Here is a 21,022-nt window from a genome sequence, read left to right on the forward strand (position 1 = left end):
ATGGGGGTGATTAAATGTTGAGGTGGTGGAAGCTCCAGGTTTCGGTGGTGATGTGTTTTGTTCGATGGTGACAGGAAAACTCCAACAAATAATACATCAATAATCCATTAACAAGTGGGTTTGATGATGATAATCAATGGGTGTGGTGGTTAATCAAGCATAAACAAGTATAAAGAAAACTGGTTCGAGAGTAGATGATGATTATGGTGATGGTTCTCATTCAAAAATGAGAACATGCAAAAGTATCTTGATCAGACATGAAGCAACAACAGTAGTAGTTCACGATGGTAATTTGAAAGGTGAAAGGTGATGTGGTTTCTTTTGGGGGTTGTTTGGGTGTCAAAGAATCAAAACAAAGACAGATTCATTGCAAGTGATCTAGATGTATATTTGATATACTCATTTATAGATACAAATAGATAAGATGTAAAGATTATAATATTATTAATAATTAATAATAATTACTAATAATAATAAAATAATAATTATATTATAATTTATTAATTAGAAACGTGTGATATAATAGTAAACAACATCTTAATTGTTTTATAGTTACCGACAATATATCACGGACTGTGTATCGTCCACTATTTGAAATTAGTGGCGGATAAAAGTTTTCAGAAAAATCCCAAACTTTCACAGTAATTATCTTTATTTATTTCGGTCATTATGGTATAAAAATCGAGCATTAACTACTAAATAAAAATTACATTAATTATTCACTCCCAACCCCAAGTAAAATATAAAAAGTTTTAAAATTTAATAAATAGCTCCTAAATACATTTTTTTTACTAAGCCTATAATTTATAAAACTCATTTTCAGATCACCGTTTAATTTAAAATCACATAAGTTACTTTTTAACTCTTTTACTATCTATCGCATGACAATTGAGCGTTAACGTCGTTTATTAAATAACTTCTAATTCACAAAATGTATATTCTATATACTTTATTTATATATGTACTTTTTAAATAATAATTATTATATGTTATTATTATTATTCGACATTGATTATAACAATTACAATATATAATATTTCTTTTTATAATATATATATATATTTAATTACGTGCATAACTATATATTATATATTAAATTAATAATATTAAATATACTGATATTATTTTATATTTTTATTTCAAACAATTAAATCATATATTATTTCAAATAATATTTCACATAAATTTATATATATCTATTTACAATTTAGTTGTTCGTGAATCGTCGGGAATAGTCAAAGGTCAAGTGAATATATGAACACAGGTCAAAGTTTTTGAAACATCAACATTACAGACTTTGCTTATCGTGTCGGAAACATGAAATCATATAAAGATTAAGTTTAAATTTGGTCGGAAATTTCTGGGTCGTCACAGTAGCTACCCGTTAAAGAAATTTCGTCCCAAAATTTGAGTGAGATAGTCATGGCTAACAATAAATATGTTTTCATGGCACATACGAGCTAGAAATTAGAGTTTTATTGCTATTGAGTAATAGGGATAAAATAATTCGATGTTTATGAAGAGTACGAGTGAAGCTATCACAAAAGATTGAGATAGAGATTTAACTTTTTACGTAGTCACGGTGGATTCCCGGATTTCAAAGAATTTAAAAGAAAATCTTCGTAATAAGATTTGATTCCTTGGTAATTAAAGAAATTAGGATCCTCTTTGGTTAAATGCGATAATCTGTCTCGATTGCCTTGTCAGATATTTCACCATAAATCCACCCTTTTCGTTTCCTTTATATTTTGGAGTTCCATACTTTTTTTTCCTCTTCCCGACCTTAAGTCAAGCAGATAATGATCCAGAATTCGTAGGTATGAAGTTTCGAATGAACATGACTAATTTTCTAAGATAGATTGTAATAGTACGATCTTGATTTGTCAAATTACCAGAATCACTGAGAATAGAACTATCAAGAATATATTTTTCTTGATATGTTCAAAGGTTAAGTAGAATGAAAGAGTTATGTAACATGGCACATGATGATGTTAAGATCTGTGAATCATCACGTTCCATTAGAAACTCAACATGACTTACTGTAATATAATCACGTTGATCAAGTGTCATTATATTATACTAACTCATGCATTAGTTACCAACATTACTTCAATAACATTCATATTTTAAGCTCAAAAGTTTACAGAATATAGAAACTAACAGTTTCTATATGATGTGACACTGATAGCACGAAGATATTAATGATTTCAGATAAGAATAGTTATGAAAATATCTTCAGAAATATGGAGGATATTTATAATGAAAGATACGACGATATCTTGGAATTTCTAGTATCGAAGGATGATGAAGAAAATTTGTCCGCAAGAGTTTGGAGTCAGAAGCAAGGTATTCGCTAAAGATTTCATCAGAAACAGAATCACCAGGATTCTTAATGTACAAGTTTAGTCCTTGTGATTTGTTCAGAGACCCCTTCGTAGTTTGCTCAATCAGTCTTTCAGTTTCAACTTTTTTCTGAGCTTTGCCAACATACAATTCTTTATCATCAACTTTTGGCTGTTGAGGTCGTTTACAGTTTTTGTTGCTTCATTCAACTTTTCAAAATTCAGAGTATTAATTCACAGACTGGGTGCTTTTCAGAATTTCATAATGGAAGATCATAGTTCTAAGAGATAAATATTATATGGATACATATAACTGTTGATTTGGAAACGTTGCGAGACTCACAATACAAATTTGCTGATTCCCAGTAATTGGTATGACAATTCTTGTTACAAGATACGGATGAGTACATGATGAGACTTCAATAGATAAATATACTGATTTGTCGGAGAGATTTAAACCAAGGAGCGACGAGGTTGCTGGTACATCTGCTGGTAATATGGTGGAATATAAAAGGTTCCCCGGTAATAATAAAAGAGCACGCATATATATCAAGGTTATAGTAAGGCTAGTCCGACTGAAAAGTCGAAGTTGACTTGCTGGAGCTGTGACAAATTTGGCTAATTTGGAAAGAGGTTGCAAAGTTATTTTTGGTAATAACAATGCCAAGGAGTTATAAGTTCATTTTAAACTTCTACTTAGCTTCCAAGAATTTTTCAGGTGCATGCCCATATGCATAAGTTCTTCCTTTCGTAGGTATCATGTGATTAGATCATCCTCTCGATTGAGGTGTTTTCAAGAGTCATGAAAGGTTTTGAACGCAGATTGTAATCGTCAAGATACAAATAAGGTTTTAGATGAAATCAAGTGGCAAACTTGAAGAAGTTTTTAGTTTCATATATTATAATCAATATTTTAATTCATTTCAATTGTCCAACATTATTAGTCCACAGTCGATAGTCTACAGTTAACAATTTAATAATTCATATATAATATTCGAATTAATTAATACGTATCGTGACCCGTGTACATGTCTCAGACTCGATCACAACTCAAACTATATATATTATTGTAGAATCAACCTCAACCCTGTATAACTAACTCCAGCATTACTGCATATAGAGTGTCTATGGTTATTCTAAATAATATATATAGATGCGTCGATATGATATGTCAAAACCTTGTATACGTATCCCGATATTTAAAGTGCGTAAAATAAATAATAGAAATTATATGACGATAAATAAAATTGCGAGGATATAAATTGCGATAAATAAATTGCGATAAATAAATTACGATAAATAAAATGTGATACGGAATTAACAGTTAGCTAGGAACAGTTAGCGTGGATTCTTAACAAAATTTCTCATAGTTAATTTGTTTGTTTCTAACAAATTTTATTTTGTCCAATGTTTTCTTCATTATGCCACTTGTTGGATTCTGATAAGTCAAAATCCAAATATGAAATTGAATGAAAATGGTTATTCTGTGGTGAACGGATTCGTATATCTGTGGATTTAAGTAAGGTAGTAAATGACTGTTGAATCAGATTTCGAAGAATGTACAGTGTAACTTATTAATGTGAAATCTAAATATTCCTCGGGTATTACCTACCCGTTAAAATATTTTCACCATTAACAGTTTGTACAAAAGAGTTTTTAATTACAATCTTTATGAAAACATATATACATATATATTTTCTTCAGATATAATCATGGATTTAATGAGTTAATGTGATATTAATCTCATTTAGTTTTCGGTTGGAACTAGAATAAATAATCTCTAAAACTTTAGAGATTACGTAATCGCCATGAAGAACGAAGATAATTGATGTAGAACGATACGTAGTATGATGATTATACTCGAGGTACAGAATGAGATGTTGAGGCATGGATTATTGATGGTACTGGTGCTCTTATTGATGGTACTGTTGGTGCCGGTGATGTTGCTGAAGCTGGTAAATTTTGCACTATATTCTCCAAATTAATTACTCGAGCACGAAGCTCGTTGACTTCTTCTATTACACCAGGATAATTGGCGGTTCGGACGAGTGAATGAATAAGATCTAGAATATTAGCTAGAATATAATCGTGGCGAGATATTCTAGAAATGAGTGTGAAAATGGTGTTTCGAATAGGTTCCCCGGTAAGTGCTTCAGGTTCTTCACCAAAAGTTGAATTCGGTTGGTGGAAGGGATCGTCTTCTTCGCATCTCCATTAATTAAGTCGACTACGAACCCATCAGATGAATTGGGGATGGATGATTGGTTGGTCCATTCCGGTCATACTGCTTTCGGAGCTTGAGTGGGACTCCATGTCGGAATCCAAGGGATTCGAACTGATTGAGGGATTCGTCTCGTATGATCAGATGAAGTATTTTTGATAAGAGTTAGATTATAGGATGTAGATTAGTACCCTGCAATACATAATTTACATATTCATATATAATACTAAAATCCCATAAGTTACGAAAGAATCTACGGAAGCTATCAGACAAAGGTAACAATAACAGATACACTAAGACATGAATTTATCTATACACTGTCTATGCAATAGAGGCAGTAAGACGTGTCTAGACTTTAAGGATGATAAGCAAATAATTTTTTTTGACACAAAATGATAAGCAAAACTTTTGACATGCAGACACGGTCGAAGTCCAGACTCACTAATGTATCTAAACAGCTATCAGTTAGACACACTAATGCAAGACCTGGTTCGCTAAGACCACCGCTCTAATACCACATGTCATACCCCGTCTTAATCCATATGGACAAAGTCACCAACATCTGGTCCCATTGCGATGATAGACTCTATATAATGTCTTTGAAATGAGCAAATGCACAGCAGAAGATTTCTTTCATACCTAAGAATAAACATGCTTTCAAGTGTCAACCAAAAGGTTGGTGAGTTCATAAGTTTATCATAAATAGTAAAATTCATCATTTTGATAGACCACAAGATTTAAATACAGTACACCTATCTCGTGTAAAAAACCATTTTTCGTAATGCTTAGCAGAGTAGGTTCGTATCCTTTTCTCCCCCGTAGGTTGCCTCGCGATTTTTAAATAACCGTACACATATCTCGTGCACAAAAATAATACACATAACCTGTGTATAAAAATCATTCTCTCGATACATAACATTCACTTTGCATTCATTGCTTGGCTTGGTAACCGACCTTAACATATAATGCGCATAATAATATCCCCAAAACAGAACATCTCGTTTGTATAATAATCATATAAACTTCGAAGTACTAAACACCACGCCCACTAGCCCTTCCGTCTAGTGAACATTCTGGGTGGGGGTGTTAAACCCGGTAGCTACCTTTAGGATTCGCGTGAATTAGGGCCATACCCGATTCTAATTCTTAGGTTACCAAGCAATAATAATCAGGGGAAAATATTCATATCAATTGGTGGCAATTATCACGTCCACATAATTCAATGGTGGCAATTATCACGTCTACATAATTCATTCGAGGAATGTTTTGCTTGTATCTATCTCGTCAAACATTTATAAAAGCATTTCATATATTCGTAGTTCAAAATATATTTCAAAAGCATTTAATAAAATAGTTATAAAAACAGCACATTTATTCTCAGTCCCAAAAATATAAAGAGTAAAAGGGAATCAAATGAACTCACCTAATGTATTTTGTAGTAAAAATACATATAACTATATTGAACAATGCAGGGTTGGCCTCGGATTCACGAACCTATATCATTTATGTATATTAATGCATGTAATGATAATCAAAGCAAGTTTATATATTATTATTAACACTATACTTGTTATATTATGTTATTTAGGTAAATTTAATATATTTAATTTATATGTTTTACATATACTAATATTTCTCATTAATAATAAGAATTTATATTAAAGTTTATATATAATAATAAAAATATATATTTATATAATAATTGATATCTTATATATATACATAGCTTAATTAATATTTTTTTAATAATAAAAATATAGTGAGATATAGTATTAATATTATTGTATTATATTTTTAAAGAAATATCTATCTGTAATAATACTGCTAATGATAAAAATGATAGTAATAATAATAATCCTAATGATAATCTTATTAATAATATTAGAAATAATAATATTGTTAAAGATGAAAATACTTGTAATACTAATAATCATGATAATAAAAATAAATATAAATGTTATATGTTAATACATATATTAACAATAATAATAATAATACTTACTAATACCTAATAATTATAATAATGACAATAATAATTCTAATACTAATAATAGAAATAAAAATAAAAGAGTATACCCCTTAAAAGCTTCTCTAAAAAGAATTGCCCCAGGCCAGGTTCGAACCTAAGACCTCTTGATAACCCGATAAAACCCCAACCACTCATCCGTCACCCGTTTCCTGATTTACCACCCAACTTAAATATATTAAACTAGCATTTCTGTTTCTCCTTCTTCTCTATTTTCTAAACGGGATTGATCAGGGGCAACAACCATCATCATCCATCTATCATAATCATCATCTTCATCTTTAACCAATTTATCATCGTTCATTATCTTTTATTAACATCATCATGATCATTAGCTAAATCATGAATTTATAATCATAATCATACACGTTAATACTCATCTCATCATCTAATATCATAATCATCATCATCTAATCATCATCATTCTCATACGTACCACCCTCTTTATCATACTTATCGTCCAAGAAAAAAAATGAACTCGTCTTAACAGCAAGATGAAACTTCGGTTCTTGAGGTTCTTTCGAAAAGAAATAAAAAAAATATACAAAACAGAAACAACAGGTACTAGGCCGAATGGTTTATCTTGAGTGATTCTTGGCTCATCAAAAGCCCAACTATATATGATCTCAGTCCAGCGGCCCAACAGAAAACGTTTACAGCTCAATCAAAATAACAAGTCCAGTCCGTTACATACAGAAGCCCAACCTTTTAAAATCTGCAACTCGTTCGGGGTTTTTCCCTGGGTTCTAATTCGATGCAGTCCACTATACAATAATTGGTTCTATTAAAAGCAAAACAAGCATCCAGACATATCATTATCATCCAGCTCCAACATATTTAAACTTTAATCATAATTCAACAAGTGGGTGTTGCTTTATTAGTTGTTGCCCACATAAATAAAACGCATATTAAACTCTTGGTTTGACTAACGTTTGCAACCAAAAAAAATATAGTAACAGTATACAACGAGTTTTACAGTGATGGTTGTGGTTGTGGGGATCACTCAAGAACGTGGTGAGTGATGATTAAAACAGAAAAATATCGAGCAGTAGTTGATATGGGTGTCGAGGGTAGTGTTCGGTTTATTGTGATGATGGGGGTGATTAAATGTTGAGGTGGTGGAAGCTCCAAGTTTCGGTGGTGATGTGTTTTGTTCGATGGTGACAGGAAAACTCCAACAAACAATACATCAATAATCCATTAACAAGTGGGTTTGATGATGATCATCAATGGGTGTGGTGGTTAATCAAGCATAAACAAGTATAAAGAAAACTGGTTCGAGAGTAGATGATGATTATGGTGATGGTTCTCGTTCAAAAACGAGAACATGCAAAAGTATCTTGATCAAACATGAAGCAACAACAGTAGTAGTTCACGATGGTAATTTGAAAGGTGAAAGGTGATGTGGTTTCTTTTGGGGGTTGTTTGGGTGTCAAAGAATCAAAACAAAGACAGATTCATTGCAAGTGATCTAGATGTATATTTGATATACTCATTTATAGATACAGATAGATAAGATGTAAAGATTATAATATTATTAATAATTAATAATAATTACTAATAATAATAAAATAATAATTATATTATAATTTATTAATTAGAAACGTGTGATCTAATAGTAAACAGCATCTTAATTGTTGTATAGTTACCGACAATATATCACGGACTGTGTATCTTCTACTATTTGAAATCAGTGGCGGATAAAAGTTTTCAGAAAAATCCAAAACTTTCACAGTAATTATCTTTATTTATTTCGGTCATTATGGTATAAAAATCGATCATTAACTACTAAATAAAAATTACATTAATTATTCACTCCCAACCCCAAGTAATATAAAAATTTTTAAATTTAATAAATAGCTCCTAAATACATTTTTCCCTAAGCCTATAATTTATAAAACTCATTTTCAGATCACCGTTTAATTTAAAATCACATAAGTTTCTTTTTAACTCTTTTACTATCTATCACATGACAATTGAGCGTTAACGTCATTTATTAAATAACTTTGAAATCACAAAATGTATATTCTATATACTTTATTTATATATATACTTTTTAAATAATAATTATTATATGTTATTATTATTATTATTCGACATTGATTATAACAATTACAATATATAATATTTCTTTTTATAATATATATATATATATATATATATATATATATATATATATATATATATATATATATTAATTATGTGCATAACTAATATTGTATATTAAATTAATAATATTAAATATACTGATATTATTTTATATTTTTATTTCCAACAATTAAATCATATATTATTTCAAATAATATTTCATATAAATTTATATATATATCTATTTACAATTTAGTTGTTCGTGAATCGTCGGGAATAGTCAAAGGTCAAGTGCATATATGAACACAGGTCAAAGTTTTTGAAACATCAACATTACAGACTTTGCTTATCGTGCCGGAAACATGAAATCATATAAAGATTAAGTTTAAATTTGGTCGGAAATTTCCGGGTCGTCACATATCGAAATAATATTCTATCATGAAAAACTTAATTCATTAACACTTCACGCTTAAACTTTTGATACAATATTTTACAATCATTCCATACCGCTATTTTACATGTATCATAAAAGTACAAGCACGTTATCATACATTTTTACACAGTATGATTACAACTTTTTATTCCGAATCACTTGTTTCTTCTTCCTCGGACTCGGTTTGTTTTGCTATTTTTCCTATGGATACATGGTGCTTCTCTAATATGAGACGTGCTTTTCATAAATGGTCTACAAAAACCTGGTGGCTTAGATGTCCTCGGGTTATATTTAAAATTTAAGAAATACAGGTGGTTACGGTACACCCCATCAGGGTATTTCATGTTAACATAGAGTTCATCGGGATTAGGATCAGGTTTCTCTATTTTGATGGCTTTTCCCTTATTGTTTTCTTTTGCTTTATTAAATTGAGCCTGGGTAATTTCTATAACATCATCGGAATCCTCACCGGGATCCGATTCATCAGAAAATTGGTAATCTTCCCAATATTTTTCCTCCACGGCGGAAACACCACAAACCATTTTTAGTTTTGGTCCATTGGTTGAATATTTTCTTTTATTTAACGGTTTTTCTGTGATTTTTATGATTTCCTACTCCGGAACTTCTTCTTCTTCCGATTCCTCTTCTTCCGGTTCCTCTTCTTCTGCCGGAATTTGTGAATCTTCCCAAAATACATTCGACTCTTCATTATTATTAGGTGAGTCGATGGGATTTGTATTAGAGGTAGACATCTATCACACAATATCAAACGCGTTAAGAGACAAATATAGCACATAATATTTACATGTAAAAATATATAGTTTCCAACAAAAGTGTTAAGCAATCGTTTTAAAGAAAACACGGTCGAAGTCCAGACTCACTAATGCATCCTAACAAACTCGGTTAGACACACTAATGCTAATTTCTGGTTCTCTAAGACCAACATTTGGATACCAACTGAAATGTCCCGTTCATATCAATTATAAACTTTCATATTAATTGATTTCGTTGCGAGGTTTTGACCTCTATATGAGACGTTTTTCAAAGACTGTATTCATTTTTAAAACAAACCATAACCTTTATTTTATCGACAAAGGTTTAAAGGACATAACCTAGATTATCAAGTATTGATAATCTAAAATTTCACGCTTACACACGACCATTACATAATGGTTTACAATAATTGATATGTTACAACAAAGTAAACTCTCGAATGCAGTTTTTAAATAATATTATACAAGCATGGACTCTAAATCTTATTCTTAATTTAGTATGCAATAGCGGAAGCTCTTAACAATCACCTGAGAATAAACATGCTTAAAACGTCAACAAAAAATGTTGGTGAGTTATAGTTTTAACCTATATATTTATCAAATCGTATTAATAGACCACAAGATTTCATATTTCCATTTATCATAAACAACATGCATGCATAATAGCAATCTGCATAAAAAATTTATTCATATGGTGAACACCCGGTAACCGACATTAACAAGATGCATATAGAATATCCCCATCATTCCGGGACATCCTTCGGACATGATAATTTTGAAGTACTAAAGCATCCGCAACAACGGATGGGGTTTGTTGGGCCCAATAGATCTATCTTTAGGATTCGCGTCAATTAGTAGACTGGTTTACTAATTCTTAGGCTACCAAGCAAAAAGGGGCATATTCGGCTTCGATCAATTAACCATAGAATGTAGTTTCACGTAATTGTGTCTATTTTGTAAAACATTTATAAAACTACATGTATTCTCATCCCAAAAAAAATATTAGATTTTTAAAAGTGGGACTATAACTCACTTTCACAGATTTTCACTTCATCAGAAAAAGACTTATCCACGGGTCGATTCACAAACCTATAACAAATATATACATATATATCAGCATATGATCGAAATATATTCACAACATTTTTATTAAGTTTTGACGTTTTAAAATTTGTTAAGTTAACAGTCCAACGTTAGTAGTCCATAATTAGTTGTCCACAGTTAGTAATACAGAAATAAATCAATATATATTATCTCGAATCAATCCACGACCCAGTGTATGCAAGTCTCAGACTCGATCACAACTCAAAGTATATATATTATTTTGGAATCAACCTCAACCCTGTATAGCTAACTCGAGCATTACCGCATATAGAGTGTCTATGGTTATTCCAAATAATATATATAGATGACGTCGATATGATATGTCAAAACATTGTATACGTGTCTATGGTCTATCAAGATTACATAATATATGTTAGAATACATGTATAATACAATATAAGTTAGTTAAGTTATGGTTAGTATAGATTTGTTACAAAGTTTCACGTAGCTAAAACAAGCAAAAATATCCAATTTTGTTTTACCCATAACTTCTTCATTTTAAATCCGTTTTGAGTGAATCAAGTTGCCTTGGTTTCATAATGAACTGAAATTTATGAAAATAAACAGAAAAAGTATAAGTTTATAGTAAAAAATACAGGTTACAAGTCGTTTTTGTAAGAGGTAGTCATTTCTGTCGAAAGAACGACATCTTGATGACCATTTTGAAAAACATACTTCCACTTTGAATTTAACCATGATTTTTGGATATAGTTTCATGTTCATATGAAATATCATTTTTCCAAAAGAACAACTTTTAAATCAATGGTTATCATAGTTTTTAATTATCCAACCCAAAACAGCCCCCGGTTTCACTACGACGGCGTATGTCCGGTTTTACGGTGTTCTTCGTGTTTCCAGGTTTTAAATCATTAAGTTAGCATATCATATAGATATATAATATATGTTTAGTTGATTTTAAAAGTTAAGTTAGAAGGATTAACTTTGTTTGCGAACAAATTTAGAATTAACTAAACTATGTTCTAGTGATTACGAGTTTAAATCTTCGAATAAGATAGTTATATATATATATATATATATATATGAATCGAATGATGTTATAAACATCATTACTACCTCAAGTTTAGTAGGTAAACCTACTAGAAGTGACAAGAAATGATCTAGCTTCAAAGGATCTTGGATGGCTTGAAAGTTCTTGAAGTAGAATCATGACATGAAAACAAGTTCAAGTAAGATTTTTACTCGAATTAAGATAGTTTATTGTTATAGAAATCGAAACAAAGTTTGAATATGAGTGTTACCTTGAATTAAAATGGTAACCTACTGTAAATAACAGAGGTTTCTTGATCTTAGATGATTACTTGGGATGGATTAGAAAGCTTGGAAGTAGACTTGTAAACTTGAAAGTGTTCTTGATGTGTGCTTGAGTAGTTGTTTTGAAAGTTGATCTAGGTTAGTATTTATGAACTATATTGAGTTAGATTTTGTTGAAGATGATGAAAAACACTTAGAACAATGAGAGAACACTTGAGAGAGAGTTGTTTGATGCATGAAAGTTGAAAAATGAGAGTGTTATGGTTGGTGCTAGTTCACGTGAATATGGTGTACACCTATAGTCTCCATTAGTTTGTATTTTTGTTAGATATTTAATGCTAGTTGCCAAATGATGGTTCCCACATGTCTTGGTGACTCACAAGGGCTGCTAAGTATATACATTTAGAAGCTGTGTATTGTACGAGTATGAATACGGGTGCGTACGAGTAGAATTATTGATGAAAATGAACGAGAATTTAATTGTGAGCATTTTTGCTAAGTAGAAGTACTTTGATATGTGTCTTGAAGTCTTTCAAAAGTGTACTAATACATCTTAATACACTACATGTATATACATTTTAACTGAGTTGTTAAGTCATCGTTAGTCGTTACATGTATAAGTGTTGTTTTGAAACCTTTAAGTTAATGATTTCGTTAAATGTAATTAATCCCATTGTTATTATATTTAATGAGATGTTAAATTGTTATCAGTTTAATACCTTTCTTGGCCTTTTGGCTAAGATTAAGTGTAGTATCTGTTCTTATCAGTTTAATATCTGATATGTGGGCCATCGGCCCACTCGATATTAATCTTATTTTTATGGGGAAAGGTCCATTACAATAGCTTGCTATTGGGGTCTTTAAGTGTCGCCTTGGTCTTGCACTACTACCTTAGCTGGCGCACCCCTCCAAAATGTCTCTTGGCTCTATTAATCGAGTCAACAGCAAACGTCGATTTATTGGCGACTTGACTGTCGCTTAGAGCCTAAATTGAATTCCAGGCAGGATTTAAAACCCATGGAAATTTGATTCTACCATTTTCATGGCGTCTCATTTTTTATTTTTTTATTTGTTTTATTTTTATTTTTTAAAATTTTTCCTACTTATAGGCCGGAGGTCCTTTTGGAAGCAATCTCTCTATCCATAGAACATTGAGAGGGATGACTTTCTCTACTCTTGGGAGTGTTTCACTTCGGGTGAAGAAATGACTTGTCTTTTTCTAGGATAGGGGAAGGATTGTCTACATCTACCTCCCCCATACCTCGCATATGCGGGATTGGGTTTTGTTGCTGTTGTTGTTGTTGTATGTTAAATTGTTACATTATCATGATAACATGAGTACTAATATATCTTAATACGATATATATAAATATTAAAACGTTATTACAACGATAATCGTTACGTGTAGATAACGTTTTGTATTTCTTAAGTTAGTAGTCTTGTTTTATGTATAAAGTTCATTGTTAATATACATAATGAGATAATTTAATTATCATTTCATCATGTTAACATATATATATATATATATATATATATATATATATATATATATATATATATATATATATATATATATATATATATATATATATCATGTCATATACAAGTTATAACGTTCGTGAATCATCGGACAAACTGGGTGGTCAAAGGTTAACACAAAAACCATTTCATTTAATCAAGTCTTAACAAGTTTGATTGCTTAACATGTTGGAAACATTTATTCATGTAAATATTAATCTCATATAATATATAATCAAGGATAAGTTCGGGTCACTACATGCGCCAATGCAATAGTGGGACCCGGTTCGTCGTTATTGTTGTTAACGTGTTTCTGCGACGATCATCGCCGCATTTTGTGGACTCTAATCCTGAATTTTGTACCACCATTTGCGGCGATGGACTAATATTAGTGATGATTGTCGCCGCAAATACTATTGTATCTACAGTAGGATTCTACTGTTTTTGTAGCTTCCCACCCTGTAATTCGGGTGTTTCTTCGCAACCTGTTTGTGACCAATTTTCCAGCATATATAACAACAATAACATCAATAATTTCTACAAATACGATAAAACAAACATAAATAAACGTTTACAAAAGTAGTTATGACATAACATCCTACAAATAGTACGTTTTAGTTATTACATAAACATCCTACAAACAAATTGTTTTGATTACATGGCCATATCGTCATCCGAATCGAAATCCTCAACCTCATGCTCATCCTCATCCTCGCTTTCCTCATCCACCGGGACTTTTTCTTTACCCTTTCCGCCAAAACCAAAGTTGTTCATGAAGAAATTGCGCATATTTTTTTAATAGTACCGATTTCTTGACACTTTCAGACACCTCGACTTTTAATCTTTCCCGGTCCTCAGCCCACCTACAATTATATTCATCTTCCATGAAGAATCGTTGACTCGTTTGAGAGGATGTACACGAATCAACGGACCTTCGTGACCCCATTACCGTAGGACAAATACCACGTTCCCATCCATACCGATGGCCTAAGACCTCATTAATGATAGCCAGTTCACTCATTGGGTTTTTTCCCCCAACCTGCTCATTACGCATCCACACCATGTCATCATCATAGTTAAAACACAAGAATAGCCAATGTTATTAACTTGAAATTTATATGTGTTTATTATACAAATTAACGAGCTAGTGATTATAATTACTTACATAATTGGTCCGCGTTATCTCAGGCGGTGTATACCAATTGCCTTTCCGGTGATAGTTGTAGTGACCCGAACTTTTCCATGTTTATATATTAATTGAGATTGATATTTACATGATTAAATGTTTCCAACATGTTAAGAAATCAAACTTGTTAAGACTTGATTAATTGAAATATGTTTCATATAGACAATTGACCACCCAAGTTGACCGGTGATTCACGAACGTTAAAACTTGTAAAAACTATATGATGACATATATATGGATATATATAGTTAACATGATACTATGATAAGTAAACATATCATTAAGTATATTAACAATGAACTACATATGTAAAAACAAGACTACTAACTTAATGATTTTTAAACGAGACATATATGTAACGATTATCGTTGTAAAGACATTTAATGTATATATATCATATTAAGAGATATTCATACATGATAATATCATGATAATATAATAATTTAAAATCTCATTTGATATTATAAACATTGGGTTAACAACATTTAACAAGATCGTTAACCTAAAGGTTTCAAAACAACACTTACATGTAATGACTAACGATGACTTAACGACTCAGTTAAAATGTATATACATGTAGTGTTTTAATATTTATTTATACACTTTTGAAAGACTTCAATACACTTATCAAAATACTTCTACTTAACAAAAATGCTTACAATTACATCCTCGTTCAGTTTCATCAACAATTCTACTCGTATGCACCCGTATTCGTACTCGTACAATACACAGCTTTTAGATGTATGTACTATTGGTATATACACTCCAATGATCAGCTCTTAGCAGCCCATGTGAGTCACCTAACACATGTGGGAACCATCATTTGGCAACTAGCATGAAATATCTCATAAAATTACAAAAATATGAGTAATCATTCATGACTTATTTACATGAAAACAAAATTACATATCCTTTATATCTAATCCATACACCAACGACCAAAAACACCTACAAACACTTTCATTCTTTAATTTTCTTCATCTAATTGATCTCTCTCAAGTTCTATCTTCAAGTTCTAAGTGTTCTTCATATATTCTACAAGTTCTAGTTACATAAAATCAAGAATACTTTCAAGTTTGCTAGCTCACTTTCAATCTTGTAAGCTAATCATCCAACCTCAAGAAATCTTTGTTTCTTACAGTAGGTTATCATTCTAATACAAGGTAATAATCATATTCAAACTTTGGTTCAATTTCTATAACTATAACAATCTTATTTCAAGTGATGATCTTACTTGAACTTGTTTTCGTGTCATGATTCTGCTTCAAGAACTTCGAGCCATCCAAGGATCCGTTGAAGCTAGATCCATTTTTCTCTTTTCCAGTAGGTTTATCCAAGGAACTTAAGGTAGTAATGATGTTCATAACATCATTCGATTCATACATATAAAGCTATCTTATTCGAAAGTTTAAACTTGTAATCACTAGAACATAGTTTAGTTAATTCTAAACTTGTTCGCAAACAAAAGTTAATCCTTCTAACTTGACTTTTAAAATCAACTAAACACATGTTCTATATCTATATGATATGCTAACTTAATGATTTTAAACCTGGAAACACGAAAAACACCGTAAAACCGGATTTACGCTGTCGTAGTAACACCGCGGGCTGTTTTGGGTTAGTTAATTAAAAACTATGATAAACTTTGATTTAAAAGTTGTTATTCTGAGAAAATGATTTTTATTATGAACATGAAACTATATCCAAAAATTATGGTTAAACTCAAAGTGGAAGTATGTTTTCTAAAATGGTCATCTAGACGTCGTTCTTTCGACTGAAATGACTACCTTTACAAAAATGACTTGTAACTTATTTTTCCGACTATAAACCTATACTTTTTCTGTTTAGATTCATAAAATAGAGTTCAATATGAAACCATAGCAATTTTATTCACTCAAAACGGATTTAAAATGAAGAAGTTATGGGTAAAACAAGATTGGATAATTTTTCTCATTTTAGCTACGTGAAAATTGGTAACAAATCTATTCCAACCATAACTTAATCAACTAGTATTGTATATTATGTAATCTTAAGATACCATAGACACGTATACAATGTTTCGACCTATCATGTTGACACATCTATATATATTTCGGAACAACCATAGACACTCTATATGTGAATGTTGGAGTTAGCTATGCAGGGTTGAGGTTGATTCCAAAATATATATAGTTTGAGTTGTGATCAATACTGAGATACGTATACACTGGGTCGTGGATTGATTCAAGATAATATTTATCGATTTATTTCTGTACATCTAACTGTGGATAACTAGTTGTAGGTTACTAACGAGGACAGCTGACTTAATAAACTTAAAACATCAAAATATATTAAAAGTGTTGTAAATATATTTTGAACATACTTTGATATATATGTATATATTGTTATAGGTTCGTGAATCAACCAGTGCCCAGGTCTTACTTCCCGACGAAGTAAAAATATGTGAAAGTGAGTTATAGTCCCACTTTTAAAATCTAATATTTTTGGGATGAGAATACATGCAGGTTTTATAAATGATTTACAAAATAGACACAAGTACGTGAAACTACATTCTATGGTTGAATTATCGAAATCGAATATGCCCCTTTTTATTAAGTCTGGTAATCTAAGAATTAGGGAATAGACACCCTAATTGACGCGAATCCTAAAGATAGATCTATTGGGCCTAACAAACCCCATCCAAAGTACCGGATGCTTTAGTACTTCGAAATTTATATCATATCCGAAGGGTGTCCCGGAATGATGGGGATATTCTTATATATGCATCTTGTTAATGTCGGTTACCAGGTGTTCACCATATGAATGATTTTTATCTCTATGTTTGGGATGTGTATTGAAATATGAAATCTTGTGGTCTATTATTATGATTTGATATATATAGGTTAAACCTATAACTCACCAACATTTTTGTTGACGTTTTAAGCATGTTTATTCTCAGGTGATTATTAAGATCTTCCGCTGTCGCATACTTAAATAAGGACGAGATTTGGAGTCCATGCTTGTATGATATTGTGTAAAAACTGCATTCAAAAAACTTATTTTGTTGTAACATATTTGTATTGTAAACCATTATGTAATGGTCGTGTGTAAACAGGATATTTTAGATTATCATTATTTGATAATCTACGTAAAGCTTTTTAAAACCTTTATCTATGAAATAAAGGTTATGGTTTGTTTTAAAAATGAATGCAGTCTTTGAAAAACGTCTCATATAGAGGTCAAAACCTCGCAACGAAATCAATTAATATGGAACGTTTTTAATCAATAAGAACGGGACATTTCAGTTGGTATCCGAGCGTTGGTCTTAGAGAACCAAAATTTTGCATTAGTGTGTCTTATCGAGTTTGTTAGGATGCATTAGTGAGTCTGGACTTCGACCGTGTTTACTTGAAAAATGATTGCTTAACAAATTTTGTTGGAAACTATATATTTTTAACATGTGAATATTATGTGATATATTAATCTCTTAACACGTTTGATATTATGTGATAGATGTCTACCTCTAGAACAAGTCCCATTGACTCACCTAATAATAATGAAGAGTCAAATGTAAATTGGAATGATTCGTGGACTGATTCACAAGTTCCCGAAGAGGAACCGGAAGAAGAGTCGGAACCGGAAGAAGAATCGGAACTGAATGAAGAAATAGAACCGGTGGGGGAAATAATAAAACGGTTAAGTAAAAGAAAATCCTCAACCAACCGACCAAGGTTAATTATGGTCAATGGTGTTTCCGCCAAGGAAGCAAAATATTGGGAGGATTACCAATTCTCCGATGAATCGGATTCCGACGAGAATTCCGATGATGTTATAGAAATTACCCCAATTGAATTTAAAAAGGCAAAAGAAAATAATAAGGGAAAGGGCATAAAAATAGAGAAATCTAATTCCATCCCCGATGAACTTTATATGTACCGTCAACCCCCGAAGTCCTTAAGTTGTAACAATGACCCGGGAACCTCTAAACCACTAGGTTTTTCTAAACCAATGTGGAAAACGACGGCTCGTATTAGGGGAACATCATATATCCCTAGAAACTTGGCAAAACGAACCAAAACCACAGAAGAAGAAACAAGCGAGTCGGAATAAGATAGTTGTATTCGTGTGGTGCAATATATGTAATATAGTGTGCTTATGCTTTATGATATATGTAAAAATTGCTTGTATTAATAAGTATTTTTTTATGAATCTAACTCTTGTCTATTTTACAGTATAAAAACACAAAATGGATAGACAACCCAATATTTTAAGAGACCTACCCGGGGACATGATTGATGAAATCTTGTCTAGAGTCGGTCAGAATTCTTCGGCACAACTATTTAAGGCGAGATCAGTTTGTAAGACGTTCGAAGAACGTTCCAAGAATGCCTTTGTTTATAAAAGGCTTTCGTTCGAAAGATGGGGGATATCACATTGGGAAATCCATAAGTTACGATGTGTTTACTTTGACGCATATATTGCGGGGAACCCAAATGCTATTTTACGCAATGGGTTAAGAAATTATTTTGACTCAATATATCCGAATATTGGACTTCGTGATTTAGAAAAGCGGCTAACATGAAACATAAAGAAGCATGTTATGCTTACGGATTAGTAATGTTCGCTTCTCACCAAAGTGAGAACAAGAACATCGGGCTACAACTATTAAACAAAATGTTTCCACAAGTGACGGAGTCGGTAATTGGGGTAAGAAATGAGGTTTTTAGATTGTTACGGGACTGTTGGACATTACGTAACCCTCGTCCCTTTAACGACGTTACAACACGCTGTCTTATCAATGGCCATAACGGTTATGTTCCACAAGACCAAGGATGGGAAGTAATCCTAGTAAAACCAGAATGCATGACTTGTTTCTGGATGTATGAATTACGTGTCTTTATTGCCTTTGCTGAACGACTTGTGTACTAGCTAGAATTATCTTCACAACCATCTTGTATCAAATTTATTGTGTGCTATATTTCATGCTATATGTAAAATAAGCGGTATTGTAAGTTTGTAAAATATTGTGTAAAAGTTTGAACGCGAAATATTATTATAATCAGTTTTTCATATAGAATTGTAGTATTTGAATTGTATATTAGCTACTAAGTATGAACTTAACGGGTAGGTACTACCCGAATTTAAATTTATAAAACGCTAATATGAAGAAAAAGCTTTTATAAATGAGTTCATATTATGCTACGAAATACTATTAACTACTCTTAATATTCTGTATGATTAATTTGTTCCATTTGACTATTTTGAAGGAAATGGCACCGACTACTCGACACACCGTGAATATGAATGAAGAGGAATTCCGTACTTTTCTAGCTCCAAACATAGCCGCAGTACAGGCTGCGCTAAATACCAACAATAACCTTGGATCTAGCAGTACAGGTAATCGTGTAGGATGCACCTACAAAGAATTCACTGCCTGCAAACCTTTGGAATTTGATGGAACCGAAGGACCGATCGGATTGAAACGGTGGACCGAGAAGGTTGAATCGGTGTTTGCCATAAGTAAGTGTACTGAAGAGGACAAAGTGAAGTACGCTACGCATACCTTCACAGGTTCTGCGTTAACATGGTGGAATACCTATCTAGAGCAAGTGGGACAAGACGATGCGTACGCACTACCGTAGTCAGCATTCAAGCACTTGATGAACGAGAAGTACCGTCCCAGAACCAAGGTCAATAAGCTCAAGACAGAACTTAGAGGGTTACGAACCCAAGGATTTGATATTACCACGTACGAAAGACGATTCACAGAATTGTGCCTATTATGTCCGGGAGCATTCGAAGATGAGGAAGAGAAGATTGACGCGTTTGTGAAAGGATTACCAGAAAGAATCCAAGAAGATATAAGTTCACATGAGCCCGCCTCCATACAACAGGCATGTAGAATGGCTCACAAACTAGTGAACCAGATTGAAGAAAGAATTAAAGAACAGACTGCTGAAGAGGCCAATGTGAAGCAAGTCAAAAGAAAGTGGGAGGAAAACGGTGATAAGAATCACCAATACAACAACAACAACAATTACAACAATAATCGCAACAATTATCCCAACAATCACAACATC

General features: G+C 31.8%; 1 non-coding gene across 1 annotated transcript; it reads left to right on the top strand.

Moving 5' to 3' along the window:
* Window positions 1–12,974: 12,974 nt before the first annotated feature.
* Window positions 12,975–13,168, top strand: LOC139856493 (U2 spliceosomal RNA). Its single transcript, XR_011761973.1, has one exon. It is a non-coding gene; the product is annotated as a U2 spliceosomal RNA (small nuclear RNA).
* The last annotated feature ends 7,854 nt before the right edge of the window (window positions 13,169–21,022 follow it).

Source organism: Rutidosis leptorrhynchoides, chromosome 6, assembly GCF_046630445.1.
Source record: "Rutidosis leptorrhynchoides isolate AG116_Rl617_1_P2 chromosome 6, CSIRO_AGI_Rlap_v1, whole genome shotgun sequence".
NCBI classification, from domain to species: domain Eukaryota; kingdom Viridiplantae; phylum Streptophyta; class Magnoliopsida; order Asterales; family Asteraceae; genus Rutidosis; species Rutidosis leptorrhynchoides.